Genomic DNA, 17,402 nt, shown 5'->3' with positions numbered 1-17,402 from the left:
ATTCACGGAGGACAGCTTTATCAATGGCTACTAGTCTGGTGGCTATAGGCCACCTCCAGCCTCAGAGGCAAGATACCTCTAAATACCAGATGCAGGGGAGCAACAGCAAGAGAGAGGGCATGCCTGCACCTCTTGACTGTGGGCTTCTCAAAGGCATCTAGTGGGCCACTTTGTGAAACAGGATGCTGAACTGGATGGGCTTTGGGCCTGATCCAGCAGTACTCTTATGTGTTTACAATGCACATTTGTACAATGAATGTACTGTGTACACAGGTACAGATCTGTACACTAAGTGCAATTATTCACTCACTGTGCTGTTGAACCCAAGTGCAGGTACAGTAAGGTACTTCCTATCTATTCTGTGCCATGCATTTCAGGAGCCTGTACTCAGGCTCACTATTAAAATGAACACAGGTACAGTCATTCACACAAAAACGTTTATGACTGTACAGACATTTGTACATAGACATTTGTGCAACAGGGAAATCATGGAAAAAACAGAATTTGACTGGTTCCATCATGGAGGTCTCTCTTCTCCAGTGCTTTACCCTATACATTGATTTTCAAGTCCCTAAACTGGTCATTTTCCTTACAAAGACCAAAATATCATAGGGTTTATAGTCTTAAAACTGCATAGATACAATCATACTCTTGCTGACATATTCCACTCAACTCGGGGTCATACCCAGGGGTGGCCCTTCGATGAGGCAGGGTGAGGTGGTTGCCTCAGGCAGCAGGTTATTGCAGCACTGGGTGAGGCAGCAAGATGCTCTCCTGCCCCTTTCCATTTTTTACAAAGATTGAAAGAAGGGGAGGAGGGTGTACACAAAAGGAGGCAGCAGTTGGCACAGAAATCTTGAGGTAACACCTGTCATACTGCCTCTTGGGGGTTGCAGTCTTAAACCTGTGAATGAAAGAATAGATGAATCACTGCCATGGCCACATTCTCCCAGATATGAAGTGACTATCTTCCTTGGAGGCCTTCAGGACAGCCTTAAAGACCCATCTTTTTAGCCTTGCTTTTAATGATATTGAGTTTTAATTGCAAATTTAATCTGCTTTTAATTGGATTCAGATGTTAATTGTTATGTATTTCTGTAGCTGATCAAGCCTTTGTCTCAGATCAAGCTCACCTGAGGGAAAGAAATGCTGAATCATCCCTGCCGAGCTGCCTGGCAAGGCTTCTCCTAAAATTATTCTGTATTATCGGTAGGTTGAACCTACCCTTTTGCCTACAGAAACTCTCTGGGCTTGGGGCAGGATAAGCCAGAAAAAACCTCTTAATTTGGCTCTTGGACAAATACAGAAATCTTCCACGTGCAAGCCTACATGTGATGAGAAAACCAACTTGGAGAGGCTTGTAAAAAGAAAATAACTAAAAATACCCACCCAGTTTTATTCAGTTACTACAGACTGCTTCCATTTGAGGCTTCCTCAACTTTACATACAGTTAAGAATCCTTAGTAGGATTACAAAAATAGATTGTCTTAATAAATGCTTAAAAGTTTACAGAGGCTTTTGCAATGCCCTAGGTGTATTGAGCATAGGCTAGAGTTTCTTATTTCAATTACATTACAGGTAGACAATAATATAACAGTATCAGGAATATGCAAAAGCACACACACCAAAGAAATAGAACATTCCTAATACAAAGTTTGACTAAATGAACTTTCCCCTTTGCTAAATTTCCCAAAGCAATAAACTCTTGCTCCTTGCCTTGAACTCACCAAATGCCTGATGAGAATTCAAGCTTCTTGCCCTCCTATCTTTCAAGGATCTGCAGAGTTATTCTCTTGCAGCCAATCTCCATGGTCACATGTCTTTCCCAGAACCTCCAACCTAGCCTCTTCCAACAAAAAACTTTCTTCCTCCTGGCAACAGCCCCCTTGGTTCCACCCACCTGGTGTGCTGATTGGCTGAGCCCTGGAGTTCACCAGCCTGTCAGTCAAGACAAGGTTCACTTCTGGTTAACTCTTTAGAGGAAGGGGAGCCTAGTCACTACATTTTCTGATTTTAGTGTAAACTGCCCTGTGCCACTTTAGGAAGGGTGGTATATAAATCAAATCAAATCAAATCAAATCAATAAAATCATTGGATTATATGAAAGTATTTTGGAACTAGATTCAGATTACGACCAGTGTTCCCTGTAACAGGGATTCCCTGATGTTATAGACTACAACTCCCATAACCCTCCATCCAAAGGCCATTGCCGCTGGGGGTGATGGAAGTTGTAGTCAACAACACCTGGGAATCCCTGTTGCAGGACACCAAGAAGACCAATGGAAAGTGTTTAAATATCATGAAAATAAAGTTATCACAAAACTACAGAATGCTAGCTGCTGCTGTGCTGGAAATGCGAACATATGTACTGGACAAACCTGCAGTGCATTCAGTGAAAGCAATATGGGACTGCCGATAATTTTTGAACCATGCTCTTGTCTTGTTGAAATTACAATTGTGAGGCTGTTCTCACGTGCAGCCTAACCTGGGCTAGGATGCCCAGCCTGGTTAGGCTGTGCGTGAGAACTGCCAGGATTGAGCCCAGTCTTGGTGGGCCAGCACTGCCTCACCCCATTTTGAAACGGGGTTAAGGGAGCAAGCACTTCCTTAACCCCATTAACTTGATCATGTGGCAGCATCAGCTGCTTTCAGCTGATGCTATAACGACAGGCAAATGCTGGAGATATCTCCACAATGCACCACACACTCGTACAGTGCATTGTGGGAATTCTGGGGGCCAGGATGACACATCCCAACCCCCACACCTTTGAACTGCCAGGGGAAACAATGGGCCTACTCCTTGGTTAAGCAGATCACTGGCTAATAGTTCAGGGGGCCCCGCTGATGTTTCTAAAGTGAGTTCATGGTTGAGAGATTGGTGGGTTATAGAAAATAAAATCTTCCAGTATGCAACTCCACTCACCCCTTTAAAAAATTGCTTTGAATTGCCATGTCTGTTGTTTTTTTAAGTTAGAGTAAATGAAATTAATCCTGCAGTTTTGCCCACACTTACTTGAGAGTAAATCCCATTGACATTAGTGGGAGTGGCTTCTAAGTAAACAGGGATTAGTGTACGAAGCTGCAATCCTTTGCACAATTAATTTGGAGTAAACCCCATTGTTTTCAGTGGGATTTATTTCCTAATAAACATGTATAAGGCTAGGCTGTTAGTAATGCTGTTCCAGCACTTTAAACTATGTGGGAAAGAGGCGAATGTTCTATAAATAGAGGCAGGCAGAGACTGCTAGAAAGAGAAAATGAGAACCTGTTACTATAGAATGAATTTTAACAAGCCCCTGGCCCCACTTCAAGTACTGTACTGTGGATCTGATCAGTACTGTGTGTGTATCTGATTTTAGATTATTTTATTGTAATACAGCTCTTAGCTGTTGGCATTAACGTCTTGGGAATCCTTTGCCATCACACAGGGAATCCCCATAATTCACCAAATGCATTTCAGTAATGCTACACGAACATTTCATGTGATGCAATCGCAGACTAGTGTTCCAAAGAAGGAGTAAAAAAATCAAACACCACAATAATATTTATTTTTTTAAAAATGGCACGAGTTAAGAGCATGTTGAGGTCATCAAAGGATGGGGCCAAAGTCTAGAGTCTAGACCAGTGTTTCCCAACTAGTTGCTGTGTGACTAATTTGCTGAGTTAGCTATGAACGCGGGGAGTTTAAACTTCTCACTCTTGAAATTGACTTGCCTCATGGGACATGTCCTTCCCAGGGCACAAGGGAATGAGATTATGGTCTCCACTTTTAGAGGTGGCTCAATCCGTTGTGCATTATGGGATGAATGAACTTTAGGAGGGACTCACGGGATGGCGACTCATAAGGATAAAAATTATTTAAAAATAAAGAGTAGGAAGGAAACGAAAATAAATAAATAAAAATTTCTGGGCATGTGTGTTGGGGTGGACAATGTGCCTCTGTCTGTCTGTCTCTCTCTCTCTCTCTCTGAAAATTTATTGCTGAAATAAATAATGTAATAACAGAAATATAATGTGCAAGACATTTTGGCTTCTGTCTTCTTCAGATGCTCTGGTGTTATATGAAAGGTACCATAGCTGCAGTAATAGAATGGACTTTCTATAACTGTTATTGCAGCTACTGTTTCATCTATCTATCTATCTAACACATTTTTATACCACCCAAAAGGCAAGTTCTCTGAGAGGCTTACAAAACAAAACAAAAACAACCAATAAAAAGATTAACATTCCAACAATTAAAATTTAAAAGATTAAAACTATTAACACAATTAAAACACAATTTAAACAATATCTAATTAAAAGCCTGAGTGAACAAAATAAAAAGTTGTAAGAGATGGGGAGGCTCTTATTTCAGCAGGAAGTGTGTTCCAAAGCCTCGGGGCAGCAATGGAGAAGGCCTGCCCCCGAGTAGCCACCAGACGAGCCGGTGGCAACTGCAGACAAATCTCTCCAGATGATCTCAATGGGCAGTGTGGTTTATAGCAAAGAAGATGTTTCTCTTAAATAGTGGTGTGCACGAACTGGTCCGGAGGCCATGTTAGAGGCCTCTGAACCGGTTCGGATCCTGGCTGGTCTGGCACCTGGGGGGGGTCTAGCTTTAAGGGCAGGGGGATAGTACTTCCCCCCCCACCCCCCGCCTCTCTTCCCCCTCTGGCACTGCAGTTAAAAGTGAAGTTTTGGGGGCGGCAGCATTCCTCCCTGCCACCCCTGCCCCCGTCGTTGCCTGGAAGTAGCGTAAAGTACCAGCATGCATGTGTCCGTCGCAGCGCATGTGCGCCTGTCACTGCCGTGCATGCACGCACTGCACACGTCACTCGCAGCAATGGGTGCACACGTGCTGCGACGGGTGCATGTGTGCTGGTACTTTACGCTACTTCCAGGCAATGACGGGGGCAGGGGCGGCACGGAGGAATGCTGCTGCCCCCAAAACTTCACTTTTAACTGCAGTGCCAGAGGGGGAAGAGTGGTGGGAGGGGGAAGAACTACCCCCCCCTGCCCTTAAAGCTAGACCCGCCCCCAGTGCCAGACTGCACCTCCGTGGTTCTGTGCACCACTACTCTTAAATACCCAGGGCCCACGCTGTTTACGTCTTTACAAGGTTATAACCAAAACTTTGCCTTGTACTTGTACTTTGTACTGGAAACTAAACTAAAACTTGTACTTTGCCTGGAAACTAATTGGCAGCCAGTGTAGATCTTTTAAGATGGGTGTGATATGGTCTCTCCAAGATGACCCAGAGACCAACCTGGCTGCCTCATTCTGGACTAACAGCAGTTTCCGGACTACATACAAAGGCAGCTCCACATAGAGTGCATTGCAGTAGTCAAGTCTGGAGGTGACCAGCAGATGTACTACTGTTCTGAGGTAATGTATCTCAAGAAACGGACACAGCTGGCATATCAGTTGAAACTGATCAAAGGCACCTCTGGCCACTGCCTCAACCTGGGACACCAGGGAGAGTTTTGTGTCCAGAAGCACCCCCAGACTACATACCTGTTCCTTCTGTCCTTCTTCCATCCAGAACAGGAAGATCAAAATCATCTCCCAAGTTCCAACCCCACACAATAAGTATCTCCGTCTTATCTGGATTCAGCCTCAGCCTGTTACCTCTCATCCAGCGCATCACCGCCTCCAGGCAGGGATTTAGGGAGGTTATGCCTTCTCCTGATGATGTTGACATGGAGAAAAAGATTTGAGTGTCATCAGCATACTGATAACACCCCTCACCAAATCCCCTGATGATCTCTCCCAACGGTTTCATGTAGATGTTAGGAACATAGAAAACTGGCATATACTGAGTCAGACCATTGATCTATCTAGCTCAGTATTGTCTTCACAGACTGGCAGCAGCTTCTCCAAGGTTGCAGGCAGGAATCTCTCTCAGCCCTATCTTGGAGAAGCCATGGAGGGAACTTGAAAACCTTCTGCTCTTCCCAGAGTGGCTTCATCCCCTGAGGGGAATATCTTGCAGGGCTCACGCATCAAGTCTCCCATTCATATGCAACCAGGGCAGACCCTGCTTAGCTATGGGGACAAGTCATGCTTGCTACCACAAGACCAGCTCTTCTCTCCCTTGTTAAACAACATCGGAGACAATATGGAGCCCTGAGGGACACCATACCGAAGTTCAGCTTTTGAAAAACAAGTCTCCAAGGGACACCATCTGGAATCTGCCTGAGGTAGGAGTGGAACCACTGCAAAGCAGTGCCTCCCACCCCAAACCTCTCAGATGCTCCAGAAGGATACTATGATTAATAGTATTGAAAGCCACCGAGAGGTCCAAAAGGACCAATAGAGTCACACTTCCTCTGTCAATTCCCAATTGGAGATCATTCATTAAGCCGACCAAGGCAGTCTCCACCCCATAGCCAGCCCGAAAGCCGGTCTGAAATGGGTCTAAATAATCAGTTTCATCCAAGACTGCCTAGAGTTGAGAGGCCACCACCCTCCAAATTACCTTGCCCAGCCACAGAAGCTTGAAGACAGGCCTATAGTTGCTCAACTCTGGGGAATCCAAGGCAGGCTTCTTCAGAAGTGGTCTAATAATTGTCTCCTTAAGGCAAGGAGGCATCCTGCCAGAGAAGCATTTATGATCTCTACTAGGCCTTCTACAACAACCTCCCTGCCAGATAGTATTAGCCATGTTGAGCAAGGGTCAAGAGAACAGGTGGTAGGCTGCATTGCTTCAAGCAGCTTGTCCACATCCTCACGAGTCACAAACTGAAACTGATTCAGCCGAACCACATAAGAGGAGTCACTAGACACCTCCGATTCAGACACTGCAATAATTGTGGGGTCTAAATCCAAGCTGGCCAGAATACAAAAGATTTTATCCAAACAAAAATCATTCAACATGTCACAGTGAGTAACAGACGATTCAAGGGAGGAGGGGCACTCACTAGCCCTCTTACAACCCTGAACAACTCAGCCAGACGAGAACTTGCAGACGCAATACAGGCCGAAAAGAATCGCTTCTTTGCTGCCCATATTGCTAGAGCATAGATCTTCAAATGTGCTCTATGTTGTAATCTGTTGGATTCAAGTCAAGTCTTCCTCCTCTTGCACTCCAGTCATCTACCTCACTGGTTCAGCCCTCGTAGTTCTTCCGTATACCAAGGGGCTAATTTTGAAGCGGGTCAGAGAGGATGCTTAGGTGCGATCATGTCTCCTGCCCTGGTGAGCTTGTTGTTCCAGTTCTCCACCAGGGCATCAACAGGATCACCAGCAGAGCCAACACTAAATCCCTCCAAGGCTTCTTGGAACCCTATTGGATCCAACAACCTTCTTGGGCAGATCATTCTTATGGGCCCCTCACCCCTGTGAAGGTGGGGTGTGACTGTGAGTCCAACCTTAACCAGATGGTGGTCCATCCATGACAATGGGGAAATCACAGGAGTCCCCACTCATGGAATACCACCCTGATCAGAGTGAAAGACCAGATCAAGCGTGTGACCTGCAATGTGCATTGGTCCCAAGACCCTTTGAGATAGGCCCATATTTGTCATGGCCCATATATGAACTCCTGAGCCGCCCCAGACAAATTGGTCCCAAAATGAACATTGAAGTCCCCCAGCACCACAAGCCTGGGAGACTCCAACGCCAAACCTGAGACCAAGTCCATCAGCTCAGTTAGGGACTCCATTGGGCAGCGAGGCGATACACCAAAAGAGGTCCCAGTCTATCCCTGGTCCCCAAACTTAGGTACACACAATCAATAGGGCTGGACTCTTCCACAGGGATCTTGGTCAAGGAGAGGTTATTCTTATAGACCACAGCCACTCCACCCCCCCCCCACCCACATCCCCGCACCTGCTCCTCAATGGAGTACCCTGGAGGGAGAAGCTGGGACCATACTGGGCCACCAGCCTCCCCCAACCAAGTCTCTGTAATACATACCAGGTTTGCCCCTTCATCCAGAATCAAATCATGGATGGTTTCCGACTTATTCTGGACAGACCTGGCCTTCTTGATTTAACATCAAGAAGGTGGAAGCCAAAATGTTTTGCACATTATATTTCTGTTTATGAATCAACTGTTAATTTATACTGCTCTTTTTGATAAACAGCAGCTTTCAGGGATCCAAATAATACTTGTATGGAGTTCTGTTTGACCCTTTAACCCCACACCCCACCCCTACCCCACCCCCATAAAGCTGCTTGGGCCTGACTGGCTGACAAGAAACTCTCAGACCAAACCACAAAATGTAAGAACATGCCATTTTTTCAGGTAGGTTCCAGAAAATCCAAAACCTTGGGAAAATTCATTACTTCTGTGGAAAATCCAGAAAAGCTCTCCCATTGGAAAGCATGGAGAATGAGACCTTATAGATCTAGGAAAAGACTAAAGTCACAGCAAAATAAGACATTAAGATGCTTGCAAACTGCAAGCTCTCACTGACTCTCTCACTGGTTGACACGAAATTCTCAGACCAAACCATGAAAGAGAGAAATAGTGAGGCTTTCTGTGCAAGCAGTGTGCAAAGCCGAATGGGGTTTGACAGGGAGAGCGGGTCAAGCCCACTATCCCCACACACAAGTATCAAGCACTCCCTGGGTGGCCAGATCGGCCAACCACACAATTACCAGCTCCATCACAGAGCCGGTAGGGATGGTGGGGATCGGGGGCTGTCTGGCCCCTAGAAGTCCCAGCATGCTCCACACGAGTTCACAGGACATTCTGGGGGGACCCCCAATGCCAGGAGGCTTGTTGCAGCTTCCCGGTCAGGAATCTAGTTGCAAGTCAGCGCAGTGCGGAGCTGTACCATGGCATCTCGCGATCGAAAAAATGGGGTTAGCAGACCTCATTTTAGAGGAGGGCTACTTCGGCAGGCTCACTGCTGTTGAACCACTGGGCTAGCCAATGAGACCAGTGGTTCTCACGATGGGGGGAAACTGGACTGGACTTCCTTACCCCAGTTTTTCCCCCATCGTGAAAATAATTTCAGTCTGTTGTTGCAGGTAAGTTCCAGAATTTTTCCCTTTTTGTGTGTGTTCTTAATCCCAAACCTTTTAAAAATTCATTACTTTCCCAGAAAATCTGGGGAAACTCTCCCATGATTGAAATGCATGGGGAATTAGACCGCATAGAGCTAGGAAAAGACTAAGGTCACAGAGAGATAAGATGTTCATATGCTTGGACACTACAAGCTCTCACTGATTCACCCTCTGCTTGGATGAGTCCCAGATCAAACTACAAAGAGAGAAACATGCCATTTTTTCAGGTAAGTTCCAGACCTCGACCACACGATGACAAACCAAAACCCTGCAAAAATCAGTAATTTTCAAAGAAAATGTGGACAACTCTCCCATTGGAAAGCACGGAGAATGATACCTCATAGACAGAGAAATAGAGGCACAGAGAGATAAGACATCCATATGCATGCATGCTTTGGAGTGGGAGGGAGCTGTCCAAAAAATACACAGGGAGATCAAATGTTTAACCCGGGGCTGCCCAACTTTGGCGCTGCATCTGTTTTTGGATGATAACTCCCATTATCCCCAGCCTCAGTGGCCAATAGTTAGGGACAATGGAGACTGCAGTCCCAAAACAGCTGGAGGGCAGACGTTGTGCAGTCCTGGCCTAACCTGTAGTCTTCCAGACATTGCTGAACTACAGTTCCCATCATCCCCAGCCACAATTTAGTGTAGCTGGGGATGATGGGAGTTGTAATTAAGCAACATCTGGAGGACCACAGGTTGGGAACTCCTGACTTAAGAGAAGCTTCAGGAGACTTTCATGGAGCTACTCTGGCCTATGTGCCTGAGTTTTCTCAACCCTGGAGTGGGGAAGGCAGCTTTACAGCTTCTCCTTGAGTTCAGTGATCACTACTGCCTGTTTACTAATGTGGCAGAATAAGAGAAAGGGCTGTGCGTGCCAGTAGTTCCCTGGAGATCTGTGCTGGGAAAGTGCTTCCTGGCACTCCCCATCCCAGCTGTCAGACCACCTCTGAGCACCATGTACCAGCTGTTCCCTCTTCTTGGATGCAGAATGTAAAGAGGCCATAGAAAGTGTAGTAAAAGCCCAGAGGCAGAGTGATGTCCTCATTTTCCTGCTGTGATGAACCTAGAAGTTGGCTGCTTTTACCCTAACAATGAGGTTTGTTGGGAAATCTTCATTTGTATAGTATAAATCTTTCTGCACATTAGCAAATACTACAATAACACGTTTTAAAATAGATTTTTAAAATAGATATATACTGGCACAATTGTGCAGGTATAGTTAAGCTGGAGAGTGTTTTCAATGTTCCACCATTATAAGACTTGAACATTTTATTGTTTTAAAATACATACACACACACACACACACACACACACACACACACACACACACACACACACACACGTCTGATCTGCCTGGCCATCTGCACAAGTAGTTTAGGAGACATACTAGCTGTCAAAAACCATGTGTTTTTGTGTACTAATAGAAGCATGTGGTTTGGGAATGATGTGGGTGCTTATGTCACGGGGAAATGGTCAGAGGAAGTGCTTACATCACAGGAAATGGTCAGAGGAGGGCCCTACCTCACCAGAAAGGGTCAGACCCAGGGGTATGTGGTGGTGCATGTGTGATAATGGGGCAGTGGCCCTTATGTGTAATTTTATTAGCCGAAATGGGGTCAAGTGACCCCTCTAAGTACAGACCCTGTGGCAGTGTGTTTAGAGTTTGCCATTTTACAGTTCTGCAGAGACCAAGGAGGATTCTAGGACTCCGCTGCGGTCTGTGAGCCTATCTTTGGCATAGAAATCCATGAAAATTAAGCCAATGACACCAGCAAGTCTGTCCTACCCTCCTGCAGGACTAAAAACTCACCAGGTGTCTGCTTTTACTGTGGGACAGGTTCCGGATCCTGAAACAAACTTCATAGTAAACCAGTATGATGAACTGCAATGTGATTGTGGATGCTGTAACACCAGCCCTGCTTCTGTTATGGAAACTGAGAGAGCCTCCAGCTACAGCCCCCGCAAAAGGGACAGGAAAGTTCACAAGATTCTGAAACAGAAGCTCCTGTGAAACGAAAGCTGCATTGGAAAATATGAGTGAAGAGTAAGTCCCAGTATTATTGGTGTGATGAAAACTGTTGGCAACATTCAGATGGGAACTTTTCTGAAGATGAGTGTAGCTGTGATTCTTTTTTGTTAAGCAAGCACAGGGATACCCTGTGTGAGAATAAGGGCTGCAGGTCTAGTGAAGATTGGTCACTGTGTGATTGCCTGACACCAATTCCAGGCAGCCCAAGATCCTCTTAGTGTAAGGCTGTATGCTTTACTTCATCATCTTAAAGTGAGGAGGAAGCCATGGATGGGTGATGTGCTTACAAAAACTGAAGAGCAAACCCCAACTGAGGAGCTTGACTAGCTGGTGAGCCTGATGTGTTTTAATTTGCTTGCATGGTTTGTTTGTTTTTACCAGGCACTATTAAAACATTGCTCTCTTTTGTGCAGGTCTGTGCCTTTGAGAACATGTACAACGGGGATGTCAGTGTATCTTGCATTTCTTGTGCTTGCACTGATGGTGACCAGGAAAAGAATTTTGTTTTAAATATGTTTGTTCATGCCTGTGTTAAGCAGAACCATGGTAAAGCATGAGGAAATCCTAAAGAAAATATATTATGCCCCCGGGAGAGTGGGGAGTTTTGGGGGCGTAAATCCACTATTTCAAGAGGCCAGGCAGCACAGTAAAGTTCAGGCATGACTTTCAGAGCAGGACACTTACACTCTACATCTACACAAACCTGCAAGGATACATTGTAAAAGAAACAAGACTGTTATTTCAGAATGCACAATGGCAGGCAGATTTAGTGGACATGCAGCAACAAAGGCTGCAAGTACGTTTTGACAGTGGTGGATATCCTCTCTAATAAAATGCTTGGTGTCCGTCCGTGGACGGACACCAGGAGTGTGTCCGTGCCTCCCTGACCTGTTCTGCGCATGCGCGGAGCACATGCCCAGAACAGGGCAAGGGAGACACGATGGCCGGCACCTGGCAGCCATCTTGGGCGGCCAGAAGTGGCCGCCCCGAAGAAGCTGGAGAAGCCGCGGCAGGGGAAACGGAGCCGCTGCCTCGGCCAAAAGAGACGGAGGCCGGGGGCGGAGCGGAGGCCATGTAACTTTTAAAAAATTGCTCCCACGGCCGACGCAGCCGACCCTCCCTCCCAGCTGAATTGGGAACCAAGCCCACCCACCCACCCCCATTAAGGGCCAAATCGGCCCAGGCACTTGCCCCCGCAGCTTCCGCCGCCGACCAACCGCCCGCCCGCCCAGCTGCCGATACCTCCTTACCCCCGGAACACGTCCTCCGCTTGATCCGCTTATCTATTAACAGAAGGAGAGAGGTGCTCGCATGCAGAGCTCCACTCTCTTTAAAGTCTGTTCCCAAACTGGCGCTTTGCGTCCTTGGCGCCCAAAGCGCCAGTTTGGGAACAGACTTTAAAGAGAGTGGAGCTCTGCATGCGAGCACCTCTCTCCTTCTGTTAATAGATAAGCGGATCAAGCGGAGGACGTGTTCCGGGGGTAAGGAGGTATCGGCAGCTGGGCGGGCGGGCGGTTGGTCGGCGGCGGAAGCTGCGGGGGCAAGTGCCTGGGCCGATTTGGCCCTTAATGGGGGTGGGTGGGCTTGGTTCCCAATTCAGCTGGGAGGGAGGGCGGGCGCCCTGCGGAGGGAGGGGGAATGGCGGCAGGGGGACAGGAGAGCCGTTACTAGGGCCCGTTGTTCAACGGGCCGAAATTCACTAGTTCTATATAAATACGCTTGGGGTGTATCTCTAAAAGACAAAACAGGTAGGGAAGCAGCCACAGCTTTTAAAGCTATTTTCAGAAAAGGCCGAAAGCCTGGTAAGCTCCAGACCAATAGAGGTAGGTAGGTTTTTAAATAAGCTTGTTGATGCACTGTTAAAGGAGCATGAGATTCACCACTTTGTCACAAACAATGATGTCAAAGCAGAAATTGTGGAGTGGCTTAACAGAACTTTAAATATATGAATGTGGAGGTATTTTACTGCTCACAATACCTCCAAGTATATTAATGTCTTGCCTGAACTCTAAAATTGCTACAATCACAACTTTCACAGAACCAGAATCAGAAGCACTGAAAGGCTCATCTACCTGCTAAAAGATTACATGGGTGAGGATGTTCTTGGCAGCTTCTATCCTGAAGAATTACAGAAAGTTAAAGCGGAAGAGGACAAGGTGTACAGGGCTGAAAAAACTCTAGTTACAAAATATCATGGGAAAGTCAAGCAACATTTAGTGAAGTGGCTAGGCTGGCCTGACACGTTCAATAGCTGGATGCCTGTTTCAGACCTCCACAATGGGTGACAGAGGATTTTACATTACACTCCCTGGTAATGCTAGCAAAAAGGCTTTCCCTCAGAACACTAGTTCAACCTTCACCATCCAAATAGCCAGGTCACTAGATCTTCCTGGGGAGTGGGAAGTGGGCCCAGCTGAGATAAAGAACCCACACACTTAGGACATCATCACAGTGGATACCCCCTTTCAATATGCCAAGGAGTTAAAGAAATGGACCTTCTACTTACGAAAGGGCTATCACTCCACCATTACAGATTTGCTGCATGATATTAATGAAATCACAAACAACCACAGTGCTCTAGAGGGGACATCCTTGCTTTATGACCCAGTTACTAGAAAAATTCAGTTTACGAGTCCTAACAACCTTTTCTGCAGGAGCTGAACTAGCCAACATTATTATTAATTATTATTATTATTTCTTGTTTACACAGTCAGACAGGTGTTATTGACTGGTTTGTTTTATCCAGACATCGAGTCCTTCCCAAGGACCTGGGATGCCAGAATTTTATTGTCAGTGTTGTTGCTGTTATAGATATCGTCGCAGAATATAGGCTGTTCCCAGTAAATCTGCTTTTTGTAATTGGCTGATGGTGATTTCTGTGGCCCCTATGGTGTTGAGGTGCTCTTCAAGGTCTTTTGGAACTGCACCCAGGGCGCCAATTACCACTGGGATTACTTTGGTCTTTTTCTGCCACAGCCGTTCAATTTCAATTTGTAGATCTTTGTATTTGGTGATTTTTTCTATTTCTTTTTCTTCTATTCTGCTATCCCCTGGTATTGCTATGTCGATTATTTTGACTTGTTTTTCTTTCTTCTCGACTACAGTTATATCTGGTGTATTTTGTGGCAGATGTTTGTCTGTTTGTAGTCGGAAGTCCCATAATATTTTTACATCTTCATTTTCTACCACTTTTTCAATTTTATGGTCCCACCAATTTTTGGCTACAGGTAGCTTGTGTTTTTTGCAGATGTTCCAGTGTATCATCCCTGCTACCTTGTCATGCCTTTGTTTGTAGTCAGTCTGTGCGATCTTCTTACAACAGCTGATTAGGTGGTCCACGGTTTCATCTGCTTCTTTACAAAGGCGGCACTTGCTGTTTGTTGTGGATTTTTCTACTTTTGCTCTTATTGCATTTGTTCTCAGTGCCTGTTCTTGTGCAGCCAGTATTAAACCTTCTGTTTCTTTCTTCAAGTTGCCATTCTTAAGCCATTGCCAGGTCTTGGTGATGTCTGATTTTCCACTTATATTGTGCAAATATTGACCATGCAGTGGCTTATTTCTCCATTTTTCTGCTCGGTTCTTGACTTGTTCTTTCTTGTAGGCCTGCTTTGTTTCATTGGTGTTGAATAGTTTCGCGTTATTGACCATTTGAAGTGCATCTTCTTCACTGTCCTTGAGATATTCTTCAAGGCCTCTTTTCTCCTCCTCTACTGTTTGATGGACTTGCAGCATTCCTCTTCCGCCTGAGCTGCGAGGAAGGTATAGCCTATCGACATCACTGCAGGGGTGCAGAGCATGATTGATGGTCATGATTTTCCTGGTCTTACGATCCAGTGTCTCTAGCTCTGCCTGGGTCCAGTCTATTATTCCTGCAGTGTATCTGATAACAGGTATAGCCCAGGTGTTTATGGCTTGTATGGTGTTCCCGCCATTGAGTTTGGGCTTGAGGATTTTTCTAACTCTCCTGATGTATTCACTTCCAATTTTTCTTTTAACTTCAGTGTGTGCAGTGTTATCAGCCTGGAGAATGCCCAAGTATTTGTAATGTTCTTTCTCTTCCAGGTTCTTGATCTTGCTTCCATTGGGCAGTTCTATTCCTTCTGTTTTTCTTATTTTCCCTCTGTTCATTATTAATGCAGCACACTTGTCTAGTCCAAACTCCATTGCTATATCGCTACTGAATATACGGACAGTGTTTAGCAGTGATTCAATTTCTGACTGGGACTTTCCATACAACTTCAGATCGTCCATGTACAGCAGATGGTTGATTTTACTGGATGTTTTAGATGTTTGGTATCCGAGGCTGGTTTTGTTTAGTATTTGTGAAAGTGGGTCATGGCGATTACAAACAATAGAGGGGATAGTGAGTCCCCTTGGAAAATGCCTCTTCTAATGCTAACCAGTCCAAGTGCCTCGCCATTGATTGTTAACTGTGTACTCCACATGCTCATTGCTTTTTTTAATAAATATCTGAATGTTTTTGCTGACACCAGTTGTTTCTAAACATTTTAGTATCCATGTGTGAGGCAATGAATCGAAGGCTTTCTTGTAGTCAATCCATGCAACACTTAGATTGGTTTTTCTTCTCTTGCAGTTTTCTAAAATCATTTTGTCAATCAGCAGCTAGTCTTTTGTGCCTCTGGTGTTCGGGCAATTTCCTTTCTGTTCAACTGGAAGCTGTTTGTTAGTTAATAAGTGTTGCATCACTTCATCTGCTATTATTCCAGTTAATAGTTTGAACATGGTTGGCAGGCAGGTTATCGGTCTATAATTACTTGGAACCGCACCTTTTGCTGGGTCTTGCATGATGAGATGAGTTTTCCCAGTTGTTAGCCATTGTTCAATATCACCACCTTGCATAATGTGATTGAACTGTTTTGATAGTTGTTTATGAAGGCTTGTTAGGTGTTTAAGCCAAAAGCCATGCAGTTCATCGTCGCCTGGCGCAGTCCAATTTTTAATTTTCTTTGCTCTTTCACTTATTAATTCTGGTGTTATTATTAGATCTTGCATTTGTTGGTTACACTTTTTGACCTCTTTCATCCAGCCTGCTTTTTTATTACAATCTATTGGATTGTCCCATAATTTCCGCCAGAATTGCACTGTTTCTTCTTTATTTGGTGTTTCTATGTTTCTTGCAGTTTCTCCTTCTGTGCTTTGGTAGAAACGTCTCTGATTCGACTGGAATTGGAGATTCTGCCTGTGTTGTGTAATTCTGGCTTCATATCTGCTAATCTTCTTTGACACTGCTGTTATTTGCTGCTTTATTATTTCCAGGACTTCTCTAATTCTCCTTGAATCTAGGTGGTATTTTTGGATCAGATACTGTTTGGTGTTTTCATTCTTCAGCTTCTTGTCTTTCATATCTTTCAATTTACTAGCATCTGATCTAAGCCTGGAGATTTTATTTTCTAATCTTATCTTCCATTTAGGTGATGTACTGCTTTCTTTTTTTACAGGTCCACTGATCTTATATCCGAGTTCTTGTGTTGTTATTGTTGCTGCACTGTACATTAGTTGGTTTGTTTCTTGCAAATTATTGGTTGTTATTTCTGCAAGTGCAGCTTTGACATCTTTTAATGCCTGAGCAAGTTGTTTTATGGCAACTGTTTTTAGAGCTGGAAGTCGAACCGTGGTGGTTGTTTGGTTCATGTGCTCAGTTATTTTTTGCTTTAGTTCTTGTTGCTTTTCTGTTAAATGGCATTTGGGTTTTTGAGGTGAAGGCAAAGGGGAGGTTGCCTGGTTTTGATTTTGGAACAGTTCAGCAACAGTGGCATCCTCGATTTCCAACACCTCCTCCACCTGCGCCTGAGCAACTTCTTCAATTGGTGATAATTCTTCTTCCATATCTTGAGCCTGTGTTGCTCTTTGCAGTTCTTCCAGCTCAACTCCTGTGAATACTTTATTTCTTCTCTGGTCTGCTAGCCTTTGTTCTGTTATTTCTGTGTCTGGATGCCTCTCCTTCCAAATTTGGTACATTCTTTTTAAATAACCTCTTCTAGTTGGACTAGACTTGTAATAGCAGATCATTATTTCCTTGTTGGCATTTTTCGTATTTTTTTTTTCGGTTAAGTGACGTTTCTTCCAGTAACCTTGCCACCTCCAGCCCTGGTTGCTCAACTGAAGATCCTGAGTCCTGTTGCCCACTTGCCACCAGATGTCCAGGAACTATAGCACCTGGCAACGACCGATCTGGTATAGATTTATTAAAGCTACGTCTCACCATATTGTTGATGGGAGAGGTACTGTACTCTTTGTCTGGCTCCTCTGGTGAGACCTGTCCAGTATGGTTGGACCTCTGGCATAGCTCTCACCTTCCTCAGAGCATGCAAGCCCCACAACCACTCCAAGGTAGAGGCTCACTGGGGGATGAT

At 45.1% G+C, this 17,402-nt stretch overlaps 1 long non-coding RNA gene across 1 annotated transcript; it reads right to left on the bottom strand.

Annotated features, from left to right (window-relative positions):
* Nucleotides 1-423: 423 nt before the first annotated feature.
* LOC128328183 (uncharacterized) lies at nucleotides 424-5,658 on the bottom strand. Its single transcript, XR_008309067.1, has 2 exons — nucleotides 5,608-5,658; nucleotides 424-904 (listed from the first exon to the last, which is right to left on the bottom strand). It is a non-coding gene; the product is annotated as an uncharacterized LOC128328183 (long non-coding RNA).
* Nucleotides 5,659-17,402: the final 11,744 nt, after the last annotated feature.

This window comes from Hemicordylus capensis, chromosome 5, assembly GCF_027244095.1.
Source record: "Hemicordylus capensis ecotype Gifberg chromosome 5, rHemCap1.1.pri, whole genome shotgun sequence".
Taxonomy (NCBI): Eukaryota; Metazoa; Chordata; class Lepidosauria; order Squamata; family Cordylidae; genus Hemicordylus; species Hemicordylus capensis.
Note: the sequence above shows the minus strand (reverse complement) of the source record. Positions and strands in the feature narration are given on the sequence as shown.